Below are 12,990 nucleotides of genomic sequence, written 5' to 3'. Positions count from 1 at the left end.
AAAAACTAGATTTAATTTTCAAAAGATTAAATGTTTTCATAAAGATCCAATTTCCTTAATGGATCTAAATTTTTATAGTCATGTGGGACTGTAAACCATATCGTTACTACCATTGTTTATACCGCCGTATAGAAATCACTGATGTACAAAGTGTGAAGAATAAAGAAGTGATTCTAGTATTTCAAGACGATATTGCTTGAGGACAAGCAATGCTTAAGTGTGGGAATATTTGATAATGCTAAAAACGAACATATATTTCATAGCATTATTCCTCAAGAAAGACAAGCTTTTAGTTGCAATTGTTCTATTTACAAGTGATATTCGTTTAAATAATAAAAGGTGAAGACAAAAGACAGATTCGACGAATTGAAGACACAAACGACCAAAAAGCTCAAAAGTACAAAAGACAATCAAAGAGGTTCCAATTATTGATAAGAAACGTCTCGAAATTACAAGAGTACAAGATTCAAAACGCAAAGTACAAGATATTAAATTGTACGCAAGGACGTTCGAAAATCCGGAACCGGGACCAGAGTCAACTCTCAACGGTCGACGCAACGGACTAAAAATTACAAGTCAACTATGCACATAAATATAATATAATATTTAAATAATTCTTATAATTATTTATATATTATATAAATAAAATAAACCGTCGTCAAGAAAGACTCCAAAATGGAGTGAGCTGTATTTACAAACTCCGCGACTCGCGGAGTTTGAAGGCAAAAAGGGCCGCGAGTCGCGGAGTATACCTGAACTCAATTCCCTATAAAGCCAACCGAATTCTGATCATTTTTCACACTCATATATCCATCTCTCTATCTATATACGTAATATTTATATTTATAATTTATATTTTAATTTTAATTTTAATTATAATTCTAATAATAAGGGTATGTTAGCGAATATTGTAAGGGTGTAAGTCGAAATTCTGTCCGTGTAACGCTACGCTATTTTTAATCATTGTAAGTTATGTTCAACCTTTTTAATTTAATGTCTCGTAGCTAAGTTATTATTATGCTTATTTAATCCAAAGTAATCATGATGTTGGGCTAATTACTAAAATTGGGTAATTGGGCTTTGTACCATAATTGGGGTTTGGACAAAAGAACGACACTTGTGGAAATTAGACTATGGGCTATTAATGGGCTTTATATTTGTTTAACTAAATGATAGTTTGTTAATGTTAATATAAAGATTTACAATTGGGCGTCCCTATAAATTACCATATACACTCGATCGGACAACATGGGCGGGGTATTTATATGTACGAATAATCGTTCATTTAACCGGACACGGGAATGGATTAATAGCCACTAGAATAATTAAAACATGGGTGAAATTATGTACAAGGACACTTGGTATAATTGATAACAAAATATTAAAACCTTGGGTTACACTCAGTCGACATCCTGGTGTAATTATTAAACAAAGTATTAAAATCTTGTTACAGTTTAAGTCCCCAATTAGTTGGAATATTTAACTTCGGGTATAAGGATAATTTGACGAGGATACTCGCACTTTATATTTATGACTGATGGACTGTTATGGACAAAAACCAGACGGACATATTAAATAATCCAGGACAAAGGACAATTAACCCATGGGCATAAAACTAAAATCAACACGTCAAACATCATGATTACGGAAGTTTAAATAAGCATAATTCTTTTATTTCATATTTAATTTCCTTTATTTTATATTTAATTGCACTTCTAATTATCACATTTTTATTGTTATTGTATTTAATTGCACTTTTAATTATCGCACTTTTTAATTATCGCAAGTTTATTTTATCGCACTTTTATTATTCGCAATTTCATTATCGTTATTTACTTTACGCTTTAATTTAAGTCTTGTATTTATTTTTAATATTTTACATTTGGTTTTAAATGCGACTAAAGTTTTAAAATCGACAAACCGGTCATTAAACGGTAAAACCCCCCTTTATAATAATAATATTACTTATATATATATTTGTATTTTTATAAAAGTAAACTAATATAGCGTTAAGCTTTGTTTAAAAAGATTCCCTGTGGAACGAACCGGACTTACTAAAAAACTACACTACTCTACGATTAGGTACACTGCCTATAAGTGTTGTAGCAAGGTTTAAGTATATCCATTCTCTAAATAAATAAATATCTTGTGTAAAATTGTATCATATTTAATAGTATTTTCTTGTAAAATTTAATAGCTATTTTATATACACTCCGCTATCACATCAGATCCTCTTCTTCCATTCTGGGTCATCTACAGACTGTGATTAGACACCCATTTCTATATCATTGGCTGGTGGTGAAGACTCATCATCGGAAGTGATCCGTCTAGTGGAAATAGCAAACATCTCTGCCTGTCCATAAATATCAGTAGGTTGGTCAATTTTGAAGGTAACGGTTTCCCCATGTGATCGCAAGATCAAGGTTTGATTGTACACATCAATGACAGTTCTAGCCGTATTCATGAAAGGTCTCCCTAACACTACTGATGTGTGTAGGTCTTCCTTAATGTCCATTATTACGAAATCCGTAGGATACAAGAATTTGTTGACTTTTACCAAGACGTTCTCAACTATGCCCTTTGGATATCGAATTGTGTGATCGGCAAGTTGGATTGTCATTTTAGTTGGTGACAAGTCTCCTAACTCTAATCTCTTGTAGAGAGAGTAAGGGATTAGGTTGATACTTGCTCCTAAATCTGCTAGCGCATGAATGGTTCCAGATTGGTAGATCGAACATGGGAAAATGAATCGGCCCGTGTCTCCTAGCTTTGGCAGTAGAGAGTTTCTGAGTAATACTGAGCATTCTTCATTCAGTGGAATTTTATTAGAATCTGGTATCCTCTCCTTTGTAGAGAGAAGCCTTGGAATGTATCTCTTCGAGTTGGGAACTTTGGACATGGTGTCCAGGAATCTTCCATCAAGCTTGAAGGAATCAAGCTTGGATGGTTCCTCCTGTAGCCTTCGAGGATAGGGTACACGAACTGGAGTTGCAGGGGTCAGCTTCTGAGTATATGTCGATATATTCTTGAGCCTAGCTGAACTTCTCTGTGGTTCTTCCTCTGGGATTACGGAATCCATTTGCTTAGCTTCCTCTATGTGGGGATTTTGGATAGTATTACTGGGTAACCTTCCCTGTGGTCGGTTTTCAAGGCGTTGTGATAACTGTCCGAGCTGCGTCTCTAGACTTTTGAGTAGAGCCAATTGATTTCTCATTAGTATCTCCGTCTGGTCTTGTCTGGATGCAGTTCTCTGATTTAGCTATTGTTGTCCTTGAATGAACTGAGTCAACTGATCATCAGCTCCGAGAGTAGGGTTGGTTACTTTTGTAATCTAGGTGGTTGGGGAATTTTCTTTGACTGGTGGACCAGTGAGTGGAAGTGGATAGCGATAGCAAAAAGGCTAATTGAGATTGTTGGGCTGGATAAGGTGGGTAGCGATAGCGAAAAGTCTGGTTGCTTCGTTGAAATTGATTAACCCTAGGTTGTTGATTGAATTCGGGATTTGGTTGATGAGCTAGGTAATGAACGTAACAGACTGAACCATCTAGGTGTTCGTACTCAACTTGATATTCTTCAGTGGGTTGCTGGTTAGTACAATTAACATAGGCTTGAGCCTGGTTGACCAGCTGCGGCTGCGTCATCAATTCTCCAAGTTGTTTAGCGAGAGATTCCATCTTATCCATGAGTGATTTGATGGCCTCCGTTTGGTTGTTAAGTGCATAGAGTGGGGCAGATGATGAAGTTGTTTCACCACTGTTCCAGTCATGATGATGCATTGTCATGTTCTCAAGCAATTCCCATGCTTCGTCTGCGTTTTGTTTCATTAGATTTCCTTGAGCTGCTGCATCGATCGTCGTCCTATGATTTACCGCAAGACCATTGTAGAAGGTACAGATTTGAGCTGACCGTTCTAGCTGGTGATTAGGACACTTCTTCAGCAGGGTTTTGAATCGTTCCCATGCAGTTTAAAGAGATTCATCATAACTTTGTTTGAAGTTAATGATGTCATTCTTTAGTTTGGTTTGTTTAGAAGGAGGGAAATATTTGGTTAGGAACTTAGTAGCCATCTCTGTCCATGACGTGATGGAATCCTTTTCAAGTCCTTCGAACCATGTTTGAGCATGATGAGTGAGAGAATAGGGAAACAAGTATAGCCGGACTATATCTTGTCCTATCCGTGGCTGTTTCTAGGAGTTCGGAAGAGATATAAATTTATCAAGGTGAGAATTAGGATCATCATTCGGTAATTCATGAAACTGACAGCTATTTTGGATGAGCTGGATGATGTGATGTTTTAACTCGAACGAGTGTCCTTGAATCTCTAGAAATCTGATTGGTCATCCTCGACCTTCAAATGAGGGTTTGGTATTTTCTGCTAAAGTAACGCGTAACGCCATTTGATTTATTATCCGTGCTTCCTTGCGTGCTTTAGAGATTATTGCGTCCGGATCAGGTACGAATAACAACGGCCCTGGTCTAGATCGGGTTTTGGTCATACACTGGGTATGCCTTTTTGTTTTTAATTTTAAGAAGATGAAGTAAATTTCTAAGGTAATCTAAGGTAATTCTAGTGTAATCTAAGGTAAACTTAATCTAAGGTTGTCTAATTTAAAGCAATCTAATTTAGTCTAAGATAAGCTAACTATCCTAAGGTTAGATATGTTTTTGGTTCTGGCTACTGATTCCCTGGTATTTCGATAACAGAGCTTCGCATGAACTATTCAACAAACCAAGTGGCCAGGCCTACTACGGAGTGGCAGGATCCTTTTGGTCCCAATATAATTGGAGACTGTTCGGAAAATCCAACAACCAAGTTCGTGTATAATTGTCTTTCTTAGACACCACTAAATGCTTGTGAATAAGTTTGATAGAGAGCAGTATTATCTGATACCAAGTCCCCGGCAGCGACGCCAAAAACTAGCTTCCCTCTTGATATGGCCGAAACGGACGGTTTTATTTGTGCGGTGTCGTTAGGTCGCAACACGTCAGAATCAGCTACCAAGAAGGGGTACTGTTTTAAATTTATATTTAGCGGGGCCTAAATTGTACTACTCCTTATTATAAGTAAGGGAAGTATGACCTAGAGTTGTATTTTTAAGATATCAGTAGAATCGAACCTATATTTAAAGCTTAAGATAGTTATAAAGGAGTGGTGGTTACCTAATTTTGGATTTTTCTAGTTTATAGGACAGATAAAGCAAATGCAATAAAATTCGTAATTTAGATAAGGTTAAAACAAGTGCATACTATGATTTCATCAGTTATTCTGGTGAGATTATGGAATGCTGGCTCATGAATAGACAGAGGCCTTGTATTCATTACACTGGTCCTAAACGCCCCTGTCGTAAGACATGTCACTGGGTAATGCGATAGGCTTGAAGATTCTGAATAGACAGTAACGTCCCTTACCCCCGACGCCCGTGCAGTCTGACTACAGGCATACACGTTCAGACGGCTCATCCAATTGAGCGACTCGGTTGGGTGACGTATTAACATTCCACAAAGGTCTAAACTTTCTTAAGCATAATAGAATACATGGTTTACCATATCCGATAGACGTGATGTGTTTCAATACTTTCATTAATGATTGGTTTTAAAAGATAGTTAGACCCTTAAAAAGAGTTCAACCATAAAGAAAACCATGGCCAAGTCAGGTTGACTTGCATGAACACGTTCGGTTATCCTAACGTGTAGTGACCCGAACTTTTCCATGTTTATATATATTAAATGAAATTGATATTTACATGATTAAGTGTTTCCAACATGTTAAGCAATCAAACTTGTTAAGACATGATTAATTGAAATAGGTTTCATATAGACAATTGACCACCCAAATTGACCGGCGATTCACGAACGTTACAAATTCGTAAAAACTACATAATGATATATATATATATATATATATATATATATATATATATATATATATATATATATATATATATATATATATATATATATATATATATATATATATATATAGTTAACATGATATTATGATAAGTATGTACCTCATTAAGTATTTTAACAATGAGTTATATACATAAAAATGAGACTATTAAATTAAGAAACTCGAAACGATATATATAACGATTATCGTTATAACAATGTCTTACTAAATACATATGAATCATATTATGATATTGTTACACTATGTTTAAATATGATAATTGATAAGTAAACATATCATTAAGTATATTAACAATGAACTACATATGTAAAAACAAGACTACTAACTTAAGGGTTTCGAAACGAGACATATATGTAACGATTATCGTTGTAACAACATTTATATATATATATATGTATATATATATATATATGTATATATATATATATATATATATATATATATATATATATATATATATTTAACAAGATCGTTAACTTAAAGGTTTCAAAACAACACTTACATGTAACGACTAACGATGACTTAACGACTTAGTTAAAATGTATATACATGTAGTGTTTTAGTATGTATTCATACACTTTTTAAAGACTTCAAGACACTTATCAAAGTACTTCTACTTAACAAAAATGCTTACAATTACATCCTCATTCATTTTTCATCAACAATTCTACTCGTATGCACTCGTATTTGTACTCGTACAATACACAGCTTCTAAATGTATTTACTATTGGTATATACACTCCAATGATCAGCTCTTAGCAGCCCATGTGAGTCATCTAACCATGTGGGAACCATCATTTAACATCTAGCATAAAATATCTCACAAAATTACAAACTAATGGAGCCTATATGGAAGCACCAAATTCACGTGAACTTGCATACTCACAAACACATTCACTTTGCAATTTTCTTGAATCAAATTACTCTCTCTCAAGTGTTCTTCCATTGTTCTAAGTGTTCTTCATCATCTTTATCAAAATCTAGCTCAATCTAGTTCATAAATCCATACATAAACCAAGTTATAAAATAACTACTCAAGAACACACCAACAACACTTCCAAGTTTGCTAGCTCACTTCCAATCTTGCAAATTCACTTTGAGTGATCATCCAACCTCAAGAAATCTTTCTTATTTACAGTAAGATATCTTTCTAATACAAGGTAATACTCATATTCAAACTTTGATTCAATTTCTATAACTTTAACAATCTTATTTCGAGTGGAAATCTTACTTGAACTTGTTTTCATGTCATGATTCTACTTCAAGAACTTTCAAGACATCCAAGGATCCTTTGAAGCTAGATCTATTTTTCTCATTTCCTGTAGGTTTATCAACAAAACTTGAGGTAGTAATGATGTTGATAACATCATTCGATTCATATATATAAAACTACCTTATTCGAAGGTTTAAATTTGTAATCACTAGAACATAGTTTAGTTAATTCTAAACTTGTTCGCAAAAAAAATTTAATCCTTCTAAATTGACTTTTAAAATCAACTAGACACATGTTATATATCTATATGATATGCTAACTTAATGATTTAAAACCTGAAAACACGAAAAACACCGTAAAACCGGATATACGCCGTCGTAGTAACACCGCGGGCTGTTTTGGGTTAGTTAATTAAAAACTATGATAAACTTTGATTTAAAAGTTTTTCTTCTGGGAAAATGATTTTTCTTATGAACATGAAACTATATCCAAAAATCATGGTTAAACTCAAAGTGGAAGTATGTTTTCCAAAATGGTCATCTAGACGTCGTTCTTTCGACTGAAATGACTACCTTTACAAAAATGACTTGTAACTTGTATTTACGACTATAAACTTATAATTTTTATATTTAGATTCATAAACTTAAGTTCATTATGAAACCATAGCAACTTGAATCACTCAAAACAGATTTAAAACGAAGATGTTATGGGTAAAACAAGATCGGATAATTTTGCTTATTGTTGCTACGTGAAAATTGATAACAAATCTATATTAATCATATCCTAGCTAACTCATATTGTATTATACATGCATTCTAATATATTATGTAATCTATACCATAGACACGTATGCAAATGTTTTGACATATCATATCGACCCATGTATATATATTATTTGGAATAACCATAGACACTCTATATGCAGTAATATTTGAGTTAGCTATACAGGGTTGAGGTTAATTCCAAAAATATATATACTTTGAGTTGTGATCTAGCCTGATACGTGTATATACTGGGTCGTGGATTGATTCAAGATAATATATATCGATTTATTTCTGTACATCTAACTGTGGACAACTAGTTGTAGGTTACTAACGAGGACAGCTGACTTAATAAACTTAAAACATTAAAATGTATTAAAAATGTTGTAAATATATTTTGAACATACTTTGATATATATGTACGTATTTGTTATAGGTTCTTGAATCGACCAGTGGCCAAGTCTTACTTCCCGACGAAGTAAAAATCTGTGAAAGTGAGTTATAGTCCCACTTTTAAAATCTAATATTTTTGGGATGAGAATACATGCAGCTTTATAAATGTTTTACAAAATAGACACAAGTACATGAAACTACTTTCTATGGTTGAATGATCGAAGCCGAATATGCCCCTTTTTACTTGGTAACCTAAGAAATAGTAAACCAGTCTACTAATTGACGCGAATCCTAAAGATAGATCTATTGGGCCCAATAAACCCCATCCGTTGTAGTGGATGCTTTAGTACTTCGAGCTTTATATCATGTCTGATGGATGTCCCGGAATGATGGAGATATTCTTATATGCATCTTGTTAATGTCGGTTACCAGGTGTTCACCATATGAATGATTTTTATCTCTATGTATGGGATGTATATTGAAATATGAAATCTTGTGGTCTATTATTACGATTTGATAAATACATAGGTTAAACCTATAACTCACCAACTTTTTTGTTGACGTTTAAAGCATGTTTATTCTCAGGTGATTATTAAGAGCTTCCGCTGTTGCATGCTAATATATGGACAAGATTTGGTGTCAGCATGCTTGTATAATATTGTTTAAAACTGTATTCGAGATTTACTTTGTTGTAACAGATTAATATTGTAAACCAATATGTATTGGTAGTGTGTAAGTGTGATATTTTTAGATTATCATTTCTGGATAATCTATGTGGTGTCTTTTTAACCTTGTCGATAAAATAAAGGTTACGTTTTGTTTTAAAAACGAATGCAGTCTTTGAAAAATGTCTCATATAGAGGTCAAAACCTCGCAACGAAATCAATTAATATGGAACGTTTATAATCAATATGAATGGGACATTTCAGTTGGTATCCGAGCGTTGGTCTTACAAAACCAGAAATTTACATTAGTGTGTCTTATCGAGTTTGTTAGGATACATTAGTGAGTCTAGACTTCGACCGTGTTTTCTTTAAAAACGATTGCTTAACACTTTTGTTGGAAACTATATATTATTAACATGTAAATATTATGTGATATATTAATCTCTTAATGTGTTTGATATTGTGTGATAGATGTCTACCACTAGTACAAATCCCATTGACTCACCTAATAATAATGAAGAGTCGAATATAATTTGGGAAGATTCACAAATTCTCGAAGAAGAACCGGAAGAGGAGGAACTGGAAGAAGAGGAACAGGAACAGGAGGAACCGGAGGATGAAGAACCAAAAGAAGAAGAGGTTCCAGCGGAAGAAATATTGATACCTACAGTAAATCGATTAAATAAAATAAAATCCTCAACCAACGGACCAAAGTCAATAATGGTCAATGGTGTTTCCACCAAGGAAGCAAAATATTGGGAAGATTACCAATTTTTCAATGAATCGGATCCCGATGAGGATTCCGATGATGTTATAGAAATTACCTCGACCCAATTTAACAAAAAGAAAATAATAAGGGAAAAGGTATAAAAATAGAGAAAGCTGATTCCAACCCCGATGAACTTTATATGTATCGACAACATTCGTATTTCCTAAATTGTAACAATAACCCGGGAACCTCTAAACCACCAGGTTTTTCTAAACCATTGTGGAAAACGAAGGCTCGTATTAGAGGAACACCATATATCCCTAGAAAATTTGGAAAATGAACCAAGTCCGAAGAAGAAGAAACCAGTGATTCAGATTAGAGGGTTGTAATCATGTTGTGTATTATATGTATTGTAGTGTGCTTGTACTTTTATGTCTATGTAAAAATTGCTTGTATTGTTTGTTAATTATATTTTATGAATCTAATCCTTGTCTATTTTACAGTATAAAAACAAAATGGACGTTAAGGGTAGACAACCGAATATTTTAGAAGACCTACCAGAGGATATGATTGAGGAAATCTTGTCTAGAGTCGGTCAGAATTCATCAGCACATTTAGTTATGGCAAAATTAACTTGTCAAACACTTGAAAGACTTTCCAGAAATGCCTTAGTTTATAAAAGGCTTTCCTTTGATAGGTGGGGTATATCACATTGGGGAGACCGTAAGTTATGCCGTGTTTTCTTTAAAGCATTAAATGCGTGGAACCCAAATGCAATTTTACGCTACTGGTTAAGAACCTATTTTGACTCAACATATCCCAACATAGGATTTCTTGAGTTAGAAAGAGCTTCTAACATGCAACATAAAGAAGCATGTTATACTTACAGGTTAGTGATGTTTGCTTCTTACCAAAGTGAGAAAAAGAATATCGGATTACAACTTTTAAATAAAACCTTCCCACAAGTGACGGATTCAGTAGTTGGGGTGAGAAACAAGGTTTTTAGATTATTACGGGGCTGTTGGACATTACGAAATCCTCGTCCTTTTGACGACATCACAACATGCTGCCTAGCCAATGGTCATAATGGTTACTTTCCACAAGACCAAGGATGAGAAGTCGTCTTAGTAAAACCAGAATGCATGACTTGTTTATGGACTTATGAATTACGTGTCTTTATTTCTTTTGCTGAACAACTTGCGTATTAACTAGAATTGCCTTTATAGCTACCGAGTAGCAATGTTATTATGTGCTATATTTCATCCTATATGTATAATAGCGGTATTGTAAGTTTGTAAAATATTGTATAAAGTTTGAACGCGAAATATTATTGTAATAAGTTTTTCATATAGAATCGTAGCAGTTGAATTGTATAATAGCTGCTAAGTATGAACTTAACGGGTAGGTACTACCCGAATTAAAACTATAAAATGCTAATATGAAGAAAAAGCTTTTATAAATAAGTTCATATTATGCTACGAAATACTATTGACTACTCTTAAATTCTATATGATTAACTCAATTCTTTTGGCTATTTTTGAAAGAAATGGCACCGACGACTCATCAGAACTTGAACATGAGTGAGGAAGACTTCCGTGTTTTCCTTGCTGTGAACATAGCCGCAGTGCAGGCCGCAATGCAAAATAACAATAATAACCCTGGTTCTAGCAGTGGAACAAATTCCACAAGAAATCGTGTAGGATATTCCTACAAAGAATTCACTGCCTGCAAACCTTTGGAATTTGATGGAACCGAGGGTCCAATCGGATTGAAACGGTGGACCGAGAAGGTTGAATCGGTGTTTGCTATAAGTAAATGTACTGAAGAAGAAAAAGTAAAGTACGCTACGCATACCTTCACAGGTACGACGTTAACATGGTGGAATACCTATCTCGAGCAGGTAGGACAAGATGCTGCTTACGCACTACCGTGGTCAGCGTTCAAGCAATTGATAAACGAGCAGTATCGTCCCAGAAACGAGGTCAATAAGCTCAAGGTAGAGCTTAGAGGATTACGAACGCAAGGTTTTGATATCACCATACACGAATGACGATTCACAGAATTGTGCCTATTGTGTCCCAGAACGTTCGAAGACGAAGAAGAGAAGATCGACGCATTTGTAAAAGGGTTACCGGAAAGGATTCAAGAAGATGTGAGTTTACACGAGCCCGCCTCCATACAAAAGGCAAGTCTAATGGCTCACAAATTAGTGAACCAGATCGAAGGAAGGATTAAAGAGCAGGCGACCGAAGAGGCTAACATGAAACAAGTCAAGAGAAAGTGGGAAGAAACCAATGACAAGAGTCACCAATACAACAACAACAATCACAATTACAACCACAATCGCAATAACTATCCCAATAACCGCAACATCAATCGCAACAACAACTTCAACAAACGTCTCAACAACAACTAAAATAACCGTCTCAACAACAATAACAACAGCAACAACAATAGCAACAACAACAGCAATAATAACAATCCCAATAACAACCTCAATGACAACAATGGCAACAAAAACCAAAAACAACCATGCCAAAGATGTGAAGAGAATCACCCGGGATTTTGCACGACATTTTGCAACAGGTGTAAAAGAAATGGTCATAGCACGAAGAAGTGCGAAATCTACGGACCAATGCATAACAGAACTAAAAGAACAAATAATGTCGGAACAAATAACACCGCCATAGTTTGTTTTGGATATGGAAAATCGGGCCACTTTAGTAGAAATTGCCCGAATTAGGGGAATACTAATGGGCAGGGCCGCGGAAGAGTTTTCAATATTAATACGCAGAAGCGCAGGAAGTCCTGGAGCTTGTTACGGGTACGTTTCTCATTGACAATAAATCTGCTTATGTTTTATTTGATTTGGGTGCGGATAGAAGCTATATGCGTAGAGATTTTGGTGCTAAACTAATTTTCTCACCGACGCCCTTGGATAATAAATTTTTACTCGAATTAGCAAACGGTAAATTAATTACAGCAGATAATATATGTCGGAATTGAGAAATTAAACTGGTTAGCGAAACATTTAAGATTGACTTGATACCAGTAGAGTTAGGGAGTTTTGATGTGATAATCGGTATGGAATGGTTGAAAGAAGTGAAAGCAGAGATCGTTTGTTACAAAAATACAATTCGCATTATACGAGAAAAAGAAAAACCGTTAATGGTGTACGGAGAAAAGAGCAACGCGAAGTTAAATCTTATTAGTAACCTGAAGGCACAAAAACTAATAAGAAAAGGTTGCTATGCTGTGCTAGCACACGTCGAGAAAGTCAATTCTGAAGAAAAGAACATCAATGATGTTCCCGTCGCAAAAGAATTTCCCGATGTATT

Source organism: Rutidosis leptorrhynchoides, chromosome 9 (assembly GCF_046630445.1).
Source record: "Rutidosis leptorrhynchoides isolate AG116_Rl617_1_P2 chromosome 9, CSIRO_AGI_Rlap_v1, whole genome shotgun sequence".
Lineage (NCBI taxonomy): Eukaryota > Viridiplantae > Streptophyta > Magnoliopsida > Asterales > Asteraceae > Rutidosis > Rutidosis leptorrhynchoides.
The sequence above is the reverse complement of the archived record's forward strand: the minus strand, read 5'-3'. Positions refer to the sequence as shown.